Raw genomic sequence first — 16,253 nt, 5'->3', positions numbered from 1 at the left:
TGTGAGTGTGTATGTGTATGCTTCTGTTTGAGATTTTGTCTGTATAGCTTTGCTTCCACCATTTGTCCTAGGGTTCTATCCGTCCATTTTTTTCTTAATAATTATTTTTTGTTTTAATAACTTCATTATATTTTATCTTTATTTTATTTTACGTTATCTTCTTTCTTTTTTCCTTTATTCCCTCCTTCCTTCCTTCCTCCCTCCCTCCCTCCCTTCTTTCTTTCTTCCTTTCTTCTTTCTTTCCTTCTTTCTTTCTTTCTTCTTCTCCTAATGCTATAGCAATTATACTCCAATAAAGATGTAAAAAAAAAATAAATAAAAGACTCCAAGAAAGTATAATTGGAAAATAAATGCATAATAAATGTCAATTAAAAGTAATTAATTATAAAAATAAAAAGCAAGGAAAAAAAACCTAGTTATTCAGAAGCCAGGTAGGGGCTAAATCCACTTCAGTTTTAGTCAGAAACTGGCTGAGGTAGAATCCAGGGCCTAAGCATTTTAAAGCCTAGTTATTCAGAAGCCAGGTAGAGCCTAAATGTAAATTTTAGTCAGAAACTAACTGAGGTGCAAATTAGGGCCTAAGTATTTTAAAGCCTAGTTTTTTAGAAGCAAGGTAGGGCCTAAATATAGTTAAGTTTTAGAAACTTACTGGGGTACAAATCAGGGCCTATGCTTATTAGAACCTAGTCAGATCCAAGTTAAGTTGTAGCCAGAGTTTTGTCAAGTTATAGCCAGGGCCCAAACCCATTTAAAACTTAGCCAGCATGGTTAAAATCTGTTCAGAGTATGTTTAGGACTAGCCATGGCCTAAGCCTAGCTTATGTTTAGTCAGAGCCGTTAGGGCCTAAATCCACCTAAGTTTTAGTCAGAAACAGCTGAGGTAGAATCCAGAGCCTAAGCATTTTAAAGCCTAGTCAGAGCCGAGTTAAGGCTTAGCCAGAGTCTTTTTAAAATACAGCCAGGCCCTAAACCCAGTTAAGGTAACCAACATGGTGAAGATCGCCTCAGAGTATGTTAAGGACTAGCCATGGCCCAAACCTAGTTTACGTGTAGTCAGAGCCCAGTTAGGGCCTAAATCTATTTAAATTTTCGTCAGAAACTAGTCAGGGGTAGAATCCAGGGCCTAAGCATGTTAGAGCCTAGTCAGAGGCGAGTTAAGGTTTAGCCAGAGTCTTGTCAAGCTATAGCCAAGGCCTAAGCTTACTTAAGGCTTATTCATCCTAGTTAAAGTTTAGCCAGTCCAGTTAAGGTCTAATCAGGCATAAGCTTAGTTAAGTCCTAGTCACAGCCTATTTAGCCTAGTCAGGGACTAAGCCTAGTTTACATCTATTCAGAGACTATTTAAGGCCTAGCTGGGACCTAAGTCTAGAGGAGGCATAATCAGAGTCTCATTTAAGGTGTAGCAAGGGCCTGAGCCTTTTTAAAGCCTATTTAGCCCAGTTAAGTCCCATAAGGGGCTAAACTTAGTTATGTCCTAGTTAGAGTGTAATTACAGCTTAACCAGGGGTAAGCCTAGTTAATGCCTAGTCAGAGTATAGCTGAGGCTAAGCCAGGGCCTAAGTCTAGTTAAGGCCTAGTCTTCCCAGTTAAGGCCTATTCAGGCCCTTGACTTTGTTAAGGGCTAATCGAGACTAGGGTAACCAACTCTTTCCAATTTGCCCAAGATTTTCCATATTTAGTGCTGAAAGTGCTAGGCCCTGGAAAATCCTTTGGTCCCTGGCAAACCAGATTGGTTGGTCACTCTAGTCAAGACTTTTTAAAGAAAACTTTTCTTTGCCTTGGAGTTTATAGTTTATAAAGCATTATTTCAACAGTATTTGATTATTGCAGCATCCATTTGAGATAGGTGTCATCATCATCCGCATTATATAGACGAATAAACTCAGGTTTAGAGAGAATAAGTGCCTTCCTCAATGGCATATAGTGAATAAGTATCAGAGGTAGAGTTTATATCTATGTTTGAATTCAAAAGCCATGCTCCTATTTTTTTTTTTAATTTCATTTATTTATTTATTTTTGGCTGTGCTGGGTCTTCTTTTCTGTGCGTGGGCTTTCTCTAGTTGCGGCGAGCGGGGGCCACTCTTCATCGCGGTGCGCGGGCCTCTCACTGTCGCGGCCTCTCTTGTTGCGGAGCACAAGCTCCAGACGCGCAGGCTCAGCGGCCATGGCTCACGGGCCTAGTCGCTCCGCGGCATGTGGGATCTTCCCGGACCAGGGCTCGAACCCGTGTCCCCTGCACTGGCAGGCGGATTCTCAACCACTGCGCCACCAGGGAAGCCCCATGCTCCTATTTTTTAAACTAAACAGGCATCTCCCCATAATTAAACATTGTCTAAATCAGAAAAGTAATACTTGCTTAAGAAATTATCATCATCCTATTTTCAGATCAGGAAAGTGAGTCACAGTGAGTCACAGTGAGCTTAAGCGACCTGCCCAAGGTAAGAGAACTTTTAAACTTGAACCCAGTTACTCTGCCTCCAAATCTCATATTTTTCCCCTTAAAAATAACCTCTTTTCTTCATCCTTCCTACTTCCCCAGTGTCAAATACTTCAGCACATGCCTGTGTGGCTGAGGTTGTATGTTTTCATGTTTCAGTGATGCTTGTGTCCATTTATTATCTGAAGTCCATCAAGCATTTGGTAAACTATGCTTGAGTGGATGCTTCTGTTTTCAGTCTGAGGTTTCTATATTGATGGTTGCTGTTTCATTAGGGGATGTTTGTTGAGCCTGGAAGCAAAGCCGACTTGGTAGTAGGGTCAAGCCTCAACCTCTTGATTTGCTGTGATCAAAGGAAAAGGGCACTGAAGACAAACTTGATCTACTTAGTAATTCTTGGAAGGGTTATGGGATACATACATCCCTGTCATAATGACATTCTGGGGACCAGGGAAAGAGACCAGGCCTCCCTCGCTGGTACCGTGTATTCACCTGCCAGAAGGCACTGAGGACTTGGCTTGCCTTTTCCTGGCTGTGCCATTTCTGTTGCCTCCTGTGAGCTTACCAGGGGTGACAGGCATCTCTGTTAAAAAGCCTGTATGTAAATATAGCTGTATCTTCCACTATGTTATCCTGAGGACAAAATAGTTGCCACCCCTGCAGAATGTAGCAGCTTCTGGATTGGATGCCAATGGTAGCAGTATGCCAAGCATGAAGTATCCTGTTTCTCTCCTGCCAAGTAAACACCAGCTTCCTCTTCAGTGGTACATTTAAAGGGACAGTCTGCACTCTTCTTGTGTGGCAACGGCAGTGGGGGAGAGCTTTCACCATGGGCAGTCAGCGGCTTAGATGGTGGCACAGTGGAAGCGGCCACCAGGATGCACCTTCCGTGGCAGATGCCATCTTAGACTGTAATTTCCCCCTTTGTGCGGTTAAGTTGCTTTGGAGAACTATTTGGTTTAGTGTGGAATGCAAGAGGAAGGCAGAGCTGGTTAGGAAGAAACAAATGATTTATTCCACTGAGCAGCTGGTATAGTCAAATGTTGCTTTCTTTCTTGGAGAGAGCACCATTTGGAAATGGAATCATTTTCTCTGACATTCACATGGCTATTCCCCACATAAACTCAGGTCTTTAGATAACTTCACGTGTTTGTATTCCCATGAGCAGGTGCAACACATTCAGCTTCAAGGCACTGGGTTAATGGCAGAAGCAAGGCGTGTCTTGTCCTAACAAAAAATCTGGAAGGCCTTTCCTCAAGGGCTGCGGGCTTTGCAGTAGAATGTTGGCAGCTCTGGGAAGAATGCACAGAACTAGGTTCCAGGTTCTACCACATTCCAGCTGTGTGATTTTGGGTAGATCTTTTTGCCTTTCTAGATGTTAATTTTCCTAAATGTAGAATGGCGATAATAAACTCTGGGTTGCCCTACCCATGTTATGTGGTAATTGTGAAGATCAGATGAGATACAATGTGAAAACACTAAAGTATAAAACACTATAAAAAATGTAAGGAGTTATTAGTCCTGTTATTCGTTCAACAAATATTTATTGAGTACCTACTACATGCCAGACACTCTTCTTACACTTGAACAAAATAGAGATCACTGCTTTCATGGAGCTTACCTTCTAGAGAGGGGAGACATAAACTAAATAATAATCATAATAAACAAGTAAACCATATAATATGTACATAAGGTGATAAGTTCCAAGAAAATTGAAAAAGTAGAGCAGAATAAGGAAGCCTAGGAGTGCCAGGTTGGGAGGGGGAGGTTCAATTTTTGAAACTGTGCTAAGTGTAGCTCTCATTGAAAAGGTGAGATGTAAGAAAGGGTTTGAAGTTGGTGAGGGATTCAGCCATCCAGATATCTGAGTAAAGAACATTCCGGGCAGAAGGAATTGCCAGTGCAAAGCACCTAAAGAGGAAATGTGCCTGGTGAGTTTGGGGAATGACAGAGGCCAGGGTGGCTGGAATGGACGGAGGGAGAGAGAAGTAGAAGATGAAGTTGCAGATTATATCACGGGGTGCCATGTAGGCCGTTATAAGGATCTAGGTTTTACTCTGAAGGAAATGCAGAGACAGTACAGGAGGAGTGACATGATCTGACTCACAGTCTAAAGGGATCACTCTGGCTGTTGTATTGAGAAGAGACTGGAGTGAGGCAAAGAGAATCCTGTTAGGAGGCTGTTGAAATAATCAAAGTGACAGGTGGATGATGGTGGCTCACAATGACAGGTTGTTAGATTTTGGATATATTCTGAAGGCAAAGCCAACAGGGTATCCTGGTGGATTGGATGTGGATTGTGGGAAAAAGAAAAGAGTCAAAGATAAACTCAAGCTCGTATAGCCTGGGTAGTTAGAAGGACAGAGTTGCTATCTACTTCAGATGGAGAAGGCTATAGGTGGAGTAGGTTTTGGAGGGAAGACCAAGGACCCAGTTTTGGAAATATTGAGTTTTAGATATCAGAAATCATTGTGAAGGCACTTAGATACACAAGTATGAGAATCTGGAGAAGGGTCTGAGCTAGCTAAATAAATTTGGGATTCATTGGTAGATAGGTGTTATTTACAGCCTGTATGAAATCATCAAGGAAGCGACTATAGACCAAAAAGAAGAGGACTTGGAGAGTGGTCATGTCAGATGCTGCCTATAGGACAAGCAAGATGAGAACTGGGAATTAACCACTGAATTTAGTAGCGTGGAAGTCACTGGCAACTTTGACAAGGGTAGTTAGGTGGAGTGGCCATTATATTTAATTAAACGTATGTTTGGGCTTCCCTGGTGGCACAGTGGTTGAGAGTCTGCCTGCTGATGCAGGGGGTTCATGCCCCTGTCCGGAAGGATCCCACACGCCGCGGAGCGGCTGGGCCCGTGAGCCATGGCCGCTGGGCCTGCGTGTCCGGAGCCTGTGCTCCGCAACGGGAGAGGCCACAGCAGTGAGAGGCCCGCGGACCGCAAAAAAAAAACCAAAAAAGCAAAAACAAACCGTATGTTTTAGAGCAGAAATATTTAACCTGGTAATATGAGTCACAAGAGATGAGAGATTTTGTTCTTGTTGAGCAAAACTGCCTTGAGAATCCCCTGCCTCTAGGTACTAAAAAGGAAACCCTGTAAGGAATCCTATCAGGACAACTCCATCCAGTCCTTTGCTCGAGCAGCATGCTGGTCTGCTATTGGGAGGGCTCTTGCCAGAGGACAGGGCTGTGGCCCTGGTGTGCTTTTCTTTTTTTTTTTGCGGTACGCGGGCCTCTCACTGTTGTGGCCTCTCCCGTTGCAGAGCACAGGCTCCGGATGCGCAGGTTCAGTGGCCACGGCTCACGGGCCCAGCCGCTCCGCGGCGTGTGGGATCTTCCCGGACCGGGGCACGAACCCGTGTTCCCTGCATCGGCAGGCGGACTTTCAACCACTGAGCCACCAGGGAAGCCCCCAGCCTGCTGTGCTTTTCTGAGTGTTAAGCATATAGGGGATGGGGTTCGCTCTTTACCCATGCTTAAAATGCTAACTGTTGGCCTGTTTATGAACCTTGAGAGGTAAAAGAATGAAGTTTTCAGAAGGAGAGGAAACAATAAATTCATGCCCAAGGGCAAAGCACTTTTCTTTTTAGGATATTAGGAAAGATTTTTTTCTACCTCACTTCCTCCAATTTATTCTGATTATGTTTATCTCAGAGGTCAAAAATGGAGAAGTTTGAAAACAGGAGACCAAGTACTCTTGTCTTATTTTTAATTTTCATAGGTCAGCATATGGTCTTAAGGTGATTTGAATGTTCGTTTAGGTTTTTGGTATGTTTTCTTCTTACTAGAACGTTCTAACTGTAGGTACACTCTGAGAACAATAGTATTTAGGGATGAGGACAATGAAATGGTTATCCTCAAGGGGGCCTGTGGCCTACAATCCACTTGGTAAGCCACCCACCACAGCTGTATCGTGTTCTTGTTGACATCTTAACACTGCTTCATATTCTGCTGGTGATTAGGAACTCCCCAGAGCATCACTAGGCAGACCACAGTGTAAGGGAGAGCACAGAGGGCTGAGAGGCTGAAGAATCAGATTCTTACTCTCGCTCTGCTACTAACCAGGTATGTAATCTTGGCACATCTCTTACCCTCGTTGGTTCTTCACTTCCTCAGCTGTAAAATAGGGATAATCCTTGCTGTGCGGGATTGTTATGGGATTAAATAAGTTAATGTATGTGAAGGTACTTGAGGATATAATTAGCAGAAGGAGGAAGCTATGAAACACTGGAATGAGCTACCAAGGGAGGTTATGGAATCTTATTTTGAGACCATTAAAAACAGAAGCAGTTTTCTTTTGGTGGATAAGCAGTAAGTACATTTGCAGGCAGAAGGAAGAAATGTGTGACTTTTGATCTTCTTTCCAGGTGGTAAAATAAATGAACTGGGTCTGTCCTGGCAAGCTGGCATTTGCCACGGAAACCGAGAGGAGGCCACTACTGGTGCTTTGTCTTGCTCTTGTCAAATTTCTGAGAGGTATTCTTGAAGCTCAGTACTAAATCTGGGCTAGGATGGGAAGGGATACAAAGTATACAATGGTATTTGTATGATGCTTCCTTTCTTACCCAAATGATTCACATAGGAAGAGCTGAGAATCTGGGCTGGTTCAGGTGAAGCCTTTCTAGACACGAGGTCATGGCATTCATTATCTTGCCAATTACTTTCCAGGTACAGTTGATCCTTGAACAGTTCACTTATATGCGGATTTTTTCAATAGTATTATAAACACTGCAGAACTACATGGGCTGTGGTTGGTTGGATCGCCGTATGCGGAGGAACCACGGATGTGGAGGGCCACCTGTAAGTTATAGGTGGATTAACCCCCGTGTTGTTCAAGGGTCAACGGGGGATGTTTCCAAGGAATAGCTAGTTAATGCTTTTAAAGATTCATTGCCATAATACCAAGTGGAGGGCCTCCTCCATGCAGCTTGCAATGTGTGGGAGGAATAACCAATGGGCAGCCTGAAGTGTAGTCAGTTTTCACCTGCCAGAGCTCAGAGCCAGAGTGAGCAAGGGCTTCAAAGGGGAGAGTGAAGTAGGCCAGGAAGATCCACTAATCCTCAAGGAGTCCTTACGTGACTGGTCTTACGTCTTCCGAAAGGGTTATGTGTGAATTAGAGCCACAAGACAGTCTTGCTCCCTCACATCTTTATCCAAGTGTATAGTCATGTTGGTTCTAACTATGAGATGACATATCTCTGGTACTTCCTTCCAGTTTCTGTAATGCGTGCAGTTGTCTCACCCTGACTGCCCCCTCCACCTTCCAGGGATCACTAGTCAGTACCCAGGATGCACCACACACTGTCTCCTGGATCCCAGAATTTTCTCCAGAACAATTATATTAGCTAGCATTTATGAAGAACTTATTATATACCAGGCACCATTCTAAACTCGTTGCATGTGTTAACTCACGTAATTCTCACAACTTTTATTATCTTCATTTTACAGATGAGGAAACTGAGGCAGAGTAGTTTAGCAAACGTCTAGTTAGTAAGTGAAAAATTTATACTTCAAATATAGATCTGTTTGACACAGATCCTACTATTACAACCACTAGCATGATTTTACTGTGTCTCTCAAAGAAAATATACAAACAAACAAAAACAATTTTCCTTTTTCCCTCTCAGAAAGCTGAGGGAAGACTCGGGAATAAAATCCCTTTTCCTTTTACCTCGAAGTTTTGTTTTAATTTCCCTTATATCAGACCTCACCTTCTGCACTGGTAATATTTAAAAGCCAAGAATCTTTCTAGAAGCATTACAGCTCTTTTCAGGCTCTCTGGGAGCCTGTGGGTTTCTCATAACAGCCGAGATTCAGGGACAGGCCGGTGCAGAGTCCCACCAAGTCAAGATGGGGTTGCTGTCCTCATGTTTGAAGACTGAGGAAACTATTTGTCTGTCTAGGAAAATAACCAAGAGATATATTTTCAAAAGTGGCTGTTTTTCTCCAGTGACGAAGTTGTTTTTCTGAAGGGTAAGCAAGAATCTGTGATTCTCTCTGCAGCAGTGAGCAACTTTGGAGGAGGAAGAAAGTAATTCAGTAGAATCTGGTCTAAATTGACCATAAGGACATTTCCTACCCTCCATTTTTTCAGTTTCTGTTTTGAATTTTTCATGTATTTTCAAGAAGGGGCCATGTTTAGCTCTTCAGCCACACAATTCTTTCCTTTCTTTCTTGATAAATTAAATATGGTTCATGGGGATTTTAAATGTCAGATCCTATAACAGGCAAATGCCTTATTGCACACAGTTTAAAAATTTTTTTTTAACGTAAAGGATGGTAGCTTTTATTTTTCTTTAAAAAAGAAGAGTTTAAAGGGTGGATCCTGTTGCTTTGTTCATTGTAGCCCCTCAGAGAGCTCCTGCTATGTCAAAATTATAAAATTTGCCCTTTGGGAACAAGGACCTCTTGATGTTTCCTCAGGGGTGGGGAGGGCAATGAGAAGTAGCGTCTGGGGGGGGTGTTTTTATTTTATTTATTTATTTAATATCTTTATTGTAGTATAATTACTTTACAGTATTGTTGGGGGTGTTTTAAAAAAAACCTGTGTTGAATGCATGTATCCAAATGGTACTGCAGCATTAGAAATGGGAGCATTGTTAAAAATTTTACTGTTTGTCAATAGGAAGCTGGCACCTATACTCACCAAAGGCACATTTTAATCTCTCCCATATAACTGCCTCTCTTCCCATTGGATATGAACTAATTTACCTTGCCTGATGCAGAGAAACTTATCAACTATAAACATAGACCCAGAGGATCTGGATTCCTTTGCTCCTTTTCCACCCTACTGTTAGACACTTATTGACAGTTTGCCAGCTACGAGCATCACAAAATAGCAGGGTAGGACTGTCTGCTAAAAGAAAAATGGTGGCTTTTGATGAGTTGTGCTGACAAAAATGTTATAAGAGTGAGATTAATAAATGTCTACGGGGTTAAAGATTCTAGTTATCAGATAGACAGCATGGCCTCTGGCCCCAGCCGTCTTTCTGAGCTACTTATAAGATGTGGCTTATCTCATCTTCTGTCAATTTACAACTCCATCCAGCTACAAGGGTCTCTTGCTTTACTTAGCTCTGCCATGAAGTAGGCCAAGGACCCTCCTCTGTACCTTCAGACTTCATTCCATTTCCATTCTGTGATGACCAGCTTGCTGAACCCTGACAAGACTCTCATCACTGTCTTGCTGTCCTTACTGGTTTTATAGGAAGGAAACCCAAAATTAAAAAAAAGAACAATTTTTTGAGCTATAGCATACATAAGGTGAAATACATCAATTTTAAGGGTACAGCTGAATGCTTTTTAAAAAAACATACGTAATTATATTGACAGAATATTTCCAGCATCCCAGAAGGCTTCCTCACATTTCTTCCCAGTCAATAACCACCCGCCCCCCACAAGATGTAACTACTACATTCACCTTTGTTCTACAGATACATTTGCCTGATCGTAAATTTCATATAAATGGAATTATATGGTATGTACTTCTAGGCATCTGGTTTCTTTCAACATTCTCGTACATGTATTTGTAATCTTTTATATACTTAGGAGTAGAATGACAAGGCCATTCAATAGAGGTATGTTTAGTTTTAGTAGATACTGCCTAACAGTTCCAAGGAAGTTGTACCAGTTAACACTTTCACCAATAATGTATGAGAGTTCCAGTTGCTCCATGTTCTTCTCAGTGCTTGGTATTGTCAGTTTTTTTTTTCTGTTTTTTCAATTTTAGCTATTCTGGTGGGGTTTTGTGTGTAATTTGCATTTTCCTCATGAGCAATAATGATGAAACTCTATTCATATGTTTGTAGGCCACTTGAAAGTTCTCATCTGTGAAGTGCTATTCCATTCTTTGTTCTATTTTTAAAAATTGGACTGTTTTTTTTCTTATTGATTTGAAGGAGTTTAAAATATATGTATATATTAGATACAAGTCCTTTGTTGAATATATGTATTGTGAATATTTTCTCCCAATCTGTAGTTGGCCTTTTCACCCTCTTAAGGTGCCTTTTGATAAATTGAAGCTCTTAATTTTAATGAAATCCAATTTATCAATCTTTTTTCATAGTCAATGCTTTTGTGTTGAATAAGAAATCTTTAACTACTGAAGGTCACGAAGATATTTGCCACTGGTTTGATTTAGAAGATTTACTGTTTTACCTTTCATGTTTAGGTCTATGGTCCATTTCAAATTATTATCATTATTATTATTATTATTATTATTATATCCAGTGTGAGGTAAGGGTCATGGTTCCACTGATTTGTTTGTTCTTGTGTCAGTACCATGCTGTCGTATAACTGTAGCTGCACAGCTAGCCTTGATATCTGGTAGTATATGTCCTCCAATTTTGTTCTTCCTTAAGATGTTTTGGCTATACTAAGCCCTTTATATATCCTTATACATTTTAGAATCACTTTGCCTAAAATGCCCTTTGGGGATGGTTTTGAGCTTATTAATTCATTAGCCTCCCCATGTCCTCTCAACTTCAAAATTGTTTGAGGGAGAGACCAGTAGTGTATTTGTGGCAGTCTCCCTCCCTCTAGTGAGAATTTGTCTCCAAAGTACCACGAGGCTTGGGAGACTTCACTCAGACTTTTCCACGCATGTGCTAGGCTAGAACTCAGCTAACTTCAGGTGAGGAAAATTAGCCCTGCATTTCAGGCTTCTCAAATTTCCAATCCATTATGCTAGCCTCAACCTTTATGCAGATTTCTCATTTTCCTCAGTAGACTCCCTCTGCCTTGGTGCCAAACCTCGTCTTCAACTTGTGCCCAGAATTAGCAAATGTCTCCGTGAAGAGAAAAAGTCTGTGATTATCAGCATTCTTACAAAAGACTCTTCACTCTCTGAAATTTTAGTTCATCTTGTCCTTGTTTCCACAGATCACAGATATCTTATTAATTTTGTAGTTTATCATTTTGTTGTTGTTTTTTAGTTGTGACAGGAGCATTCACGTCCCATTTGAAAGCGAAAGTCCAGTAAACATTTGATAGGCATAACCTTGACTCTCTCATCCATCTTGGCTCTATCACAGGTGAGTAGTTTATGAGTGGGCCAATTCAGTAGGTCAGGGGAAGGGCAGGTAAAATGGACACAACATTCCTGTCACAGATGATGGAGATTGCTGAGGGGACTGAGCTGGCTCTCTCCATCCCTCTGCTTTGGGACTCACAGTCAACTTGGAATTCAGCCAGTTTCCAGGGATGGGAAATGAGATTAACATTTTGAGTTCTATTCCTGCTTAGAATGCGATGTCAGCTCTGGCCTGAATAAGGCAAATTTTCCTCCTATAGGCACCTGAATTTGTGCCCTCTGGCACAGGACTTTAGGAATCATACCTGGGCTGACTTCCAATTCTGTGTCTTCACTTACCATGTGGCGGTGGGCAATTTATTTAATTTCTCTGTTCCTCAGTTTTTTCATCTGTAATGTCACAGGGTTATCAAGTGGATTAAATGTACTAATATTAAAAAAGAAAGTACCCGAAGTGTAATAGATTTTCAATAAATGTGAACATTTATTAGAATACTTATGGCCATGTCATCTCATCTGAGTATAGCTTTTGAGGCTGGGGATCATGCTTGGTCACCTTTTGGGGGTGAGTAAAATTTACATACAGCGGGATGCACAAATATTAAGAGTACCATTCAGTGAGTTTTGAAAAATGCGTAATCTTATGTAAACCATCACCTCAGAAAGTTCTCTTAGTCTCTTCCAGTCAGATTCCACTCCCCTAGATGCAATTGCTATTTGGATTTTTCCACCGTAGATCATTTTGCATTTTCTAGAATTGCATATGAATAGAATCGTACAATATATATTCTTTTGTGTCTGGCTTCTTTCATTAAGTACAATGTTTTTGATATCCATCCATGTTGTTATCCCTATCAGTAGTGGCTTTCTTTTTATTGCTGATTAGTATCATATTGTATGAATATATCACAGTTTGTTTATCCATTCTCCTTTTGATTGACATCTGGGCTCTTTCCACTTTTTTTGGCTATTATGCATGAAGCTGCTATAACCATTCTTATAAAAATCTTTCTGTGAACTTTCATTTCTCTTAGGTGAATGCCTCAGAGTAGAATTGCCAGGACTGGATAGGTGCTTGCCTGGTTTTATAAGAAACTGCCAGACGTTTTCAAAGAGGTTGTATCATTTTATACTCCCATAAGCATGTGTGAGAATTCTGGTTCCTCTACCTCTTTGTCAACCTTTGATGTTGTCAGTCTTTAATTTTAACCAGTCCAGTGAGTGTATTGTGGTATCTCATTGTGATGTTAATTTGCATTTCCCTGATGACTAATGATACTGAATATGTTTTCATGTGTTTATTAGCTATTTATTTTTCTTCCTTTGTGAAATGTTTGTTCAACTCTTTTGCCCATTTTTAATTGGTTGGTTTGTCTTTTTATTACTGAGTTGTAGGAGCTCTTTATATATTCTGGTTACAAGTTCTTTGTCAGATATATTTTTTGTGAGTATTTTCTCTGTCTGTGCATTGCCTGCTCATTTTATTAACCATGTGTTTTGATGAATTGTTTTATCTTTGTACCCCCTGCTATCCATGAATATTTTGGTTTTGTTTTTTTTGTGTGTGTGGGTGTGTGTGTGGTACACGGGCCTCTCACTGTTGTGGCCTCTCCCGTTGCGGAGCACAGGCTCTGGACGTGCAGGCTCAGTGGCCATGGCTCACGGGCCTAGCTGCTCCGAGGCATGTGGGATCTTCCCGGACCGGGGCACGAACCCGTGTCCCCTGCATCGGCAGGCGGACTCTCAACCACTGCGCCACCAGGAAAGCCCTATGCATGAATATTTGACACGATAATATTTACTGAATGAAAGAGTTAAAAGTTGGTCCTCCCTCCCTTCTTCCCTTCCTTTCTTTCTTTAACAATACTTACCAGTTACCTGCTATGCGGCAGCCTTTCTTCTATGCCTTGGATATACCGCAGAAAACAAAACAGACACGCTTCCTAATCTCATGGAACTTCATTTTAGTCTATATGTATGTGGGGTGGGGTGACAGACAGAAAAACAAATGAATAAACAAGAAAATATGAGGTGATTATAGGTACTATAATGTAAAAATGAGCTGTATGCAAAACGAGAAAGGGATGATCAAGAGGCTTTTTCAGGTTGGAGAGTCTGAAATCTGAGGAGATGATATTTAAGCTGAGACCAGAATGACAAGAAGCCATTTTTTTTTTCTGGGGGAAAGGGATTCTAGGCAGAAGGAACAGCTAATAAAAGGGTCCTTAAGGTGAGTTGGGGCTAGGTGCAAACTATCCAAAATACACCTTTAGGCAAACACCTTAGGTTCAGGGTTTGGCTGCTTTGGAAATTATCGTAACTGGAATAAGCTGATGCTATACTCTTACTATTTCCTAGCACTGCAGTACTCGCTAATTTCTCAACACCCTCCCTGCCCTCGCCCCATCCCCAGCTCCTAGGTTCCAAGATGCTTTGAAGATAGGAATTGTGGATTAGCTAACACAGTGGTCAACAGGGTTAAGGCTAGGTCAGGAATGTTTTTTTCCCATCAAAGGTGACCAAGAGATAGAAAAAATAAACCAAGGGTTGCATAAATAATAGATAACTACATTTGTCTTTATAAGATAGCAATATATGAAGTGTTCTACCTCTCTGCTTTTTACATTTAGATTGTGTCTTGTAAAACTCTGTAAATACATCTATTTGATTAATGGACCATGATTTGTTTCTAAATTTTGGCCAGCTTAGGGAGAGTTGGAAGAAAAGATGATGGGAAGGGGTAGTGTAAGATGGAGATACAGAGAGAATGAAATAGAATGAAACACATAGGTGAATAAATGGAGGTGTATTGACAAAGAAGATTAATAACAGAGTCCTAGAGGGAGGTAGAGAAGCTGAGAAAAGAAACTGGGTGAAAGGGAAGCCAGAAGTTACTAAATAGGTTTTGTGTGAGTATGTTCCTATTACCCTCTTGTGCCCTTGGGCTATGGGCACTGTAGTAGTTTATTGCTTCCTTTGAAAAGTTTGATGGTGCTCTCTACTACTATTTAACACACACCTTACTTCTGTGTCTTTCTTCTGATGAGCTGATTCATGCTCTACATTAATGCCAAATTCCTCTCATGATTTTTTACCATCATTTCTTTCCACTAGATTGCTTTTTCTCTAATCAAAAACAGAGATCCTGTGAGTTAATAAACTGCCATGCATCTAGTACCGATTCTCCCATATTTCAGATGGAAGTTGCCTCCAACCAAAATCATGCCTTCTGGTTATTATGGTTAGGACCCTTATCATCAGGGCAAACTCCATGTCTACTGTCAGGATTTGGGGCAAAAAAAAAAAGAGGTTCTGATAGGACTTATGCTAGGTGAAGATAGTATATAACTGAGTGGGTCAAACCATACCCTGTGGAAACTAGCAAGCTCCATGTGAAAATCACAGACCATCTGGCGGATGCTTTGCTCTACTCCAGTAAAGGCCTAAGGAGTACAAGTCGCTGTGGTAAAGCTTGTGGCTTGCTGGGCCCCACTCTGGTCAGAACTGCTGGAAACAGGGCAAAGATAGATTTGGCAGTATCCTAAAAGAGGGAGGTGGATGGTTGCTTCCTAATACTCTCCACTGGGAAAAACTTGACTGAGGCTGGAGAGAGGAAACCAGCTCAGTTTGCAGGACTGGTAGCTAGAAATTTAATGTGTATATATGCCCAAGAAAACAACTGGCCAAAAGAACATAGCTACACTAATCAGCTGTGGACTTGAGATATATATTCTGATAAATAGAAAATTACAGACTGTCCTACTGCAGGAAAAAACAATCTGGTGAAGGGAGATATGAAAAGAAATCAATGAAAGAAATTTAGCAATTCATGTAGGACATGTACCAGCTCATCAGAATGGAAAGACAGAATAATCTATTCAGAATAAGAGAGGAGACAATCTGACCCCCGCCAAAACTAATACAGACTCTGCAGTCTTGGGAACTCCAAGTCTCAACTCAGGTCCCCTTTCAGTTCAATTTAAGGTTGCAGATCGGGCATGTGAAAGCTCAGGGCATGTGGACATGAATATTCTAGGTAAGCAGAGAAGAAAGAGTGGACAAAAAAAACTATGAATCAAAGAAATGAGTAAGCAATATGAGCTACGTTGAATTACTAAAATCTTGAAGCCTCAACAAACTCATTTTTAAGGGGAACGGGGGATGGTAAACCAGACAAATGTGATAGGTAGATTATATTGGGCCATTCTCTAGATTTTTAAACAAGGAATATTACCTTAAAGAGGTATAAACTTAGGAATAGGGCTTGTAGAGCACACAGACATACAGATGAGAATAGTATGACCATGGCTTTAGACAAATTTAGGAGAAATAGCTGCTAGATATGGAATATTGGCAGTGATAGGAAATGACCAAAGAACTAATTTTATAACAGAAGTTATATAAAATTTGGGAAAAGACAGAGAATGTGGGACTCTCATTTACCATAAATTCCCCAGACTGCAGGGGCAATCGGAAACTTTAATGAATGAATTATTAAAAACACAGAAAGAACTTAGCAGCACCAGATATAAATGGAAATGAGGCAAAGGTACTAATAAAACAGGATTAATTGAAAGACTCTGAGTGTATGTATCCTCCTCAATAGAGATGTTCAAGAAAGATAGACAAACTACCTATGCTCACTTTGTTCTCAAATCCCATAAGAGGTAAAGACCATGAGAAGTGTAAAGGGGACTATGAGTAGTAGAGCCTCATAAGGCCATCAAAAAACGAGGAGTAGGGCTTCCCTGGTGGCGCGGGGGTTGAGATCCCC

At 41.0% G+C, this 16,253-nt stretch overlaps 1 protein-coding gene across 1 annotated transcript in view; it reads right to left on the bottom strand.

Annotated features, from left to right (window-relative positions):
* The window catches only part of TRPC5 (transient receptor potential cation channel subfamily C member 5), a 135,731-nt gene that overhangs the window by 80,857 nt on the left and 38,621 nt on the right, over positions 1 to 16,253 (bottom strand). The gene's annotated exons all lie outside the window — the stretch shown is intronic.

Source organism: Neophocaena asiaeorientalis, unplaced genomic scaffold (genome assembly GCF_003031525.2).
Source record: "Neophocaena asiaeorientalis asiaeorientalis breed wild unplaced genomic scaffold, Neophocaena_asiaeorientalis_V1.1 scaffold604, whole genome shotgun sequence".
Lineage (NCBI taxonomy): Eukaryota > Metazoa > Chordata > Mammalia > Artiodactyla > Phocoenidae > Neophocaena > Neophocaena asiaeorientalis.
Note: the sequence above shows the minus strand (reverse complement) of the source record. Positions and strands in the feature narration are given on the sequence as shown.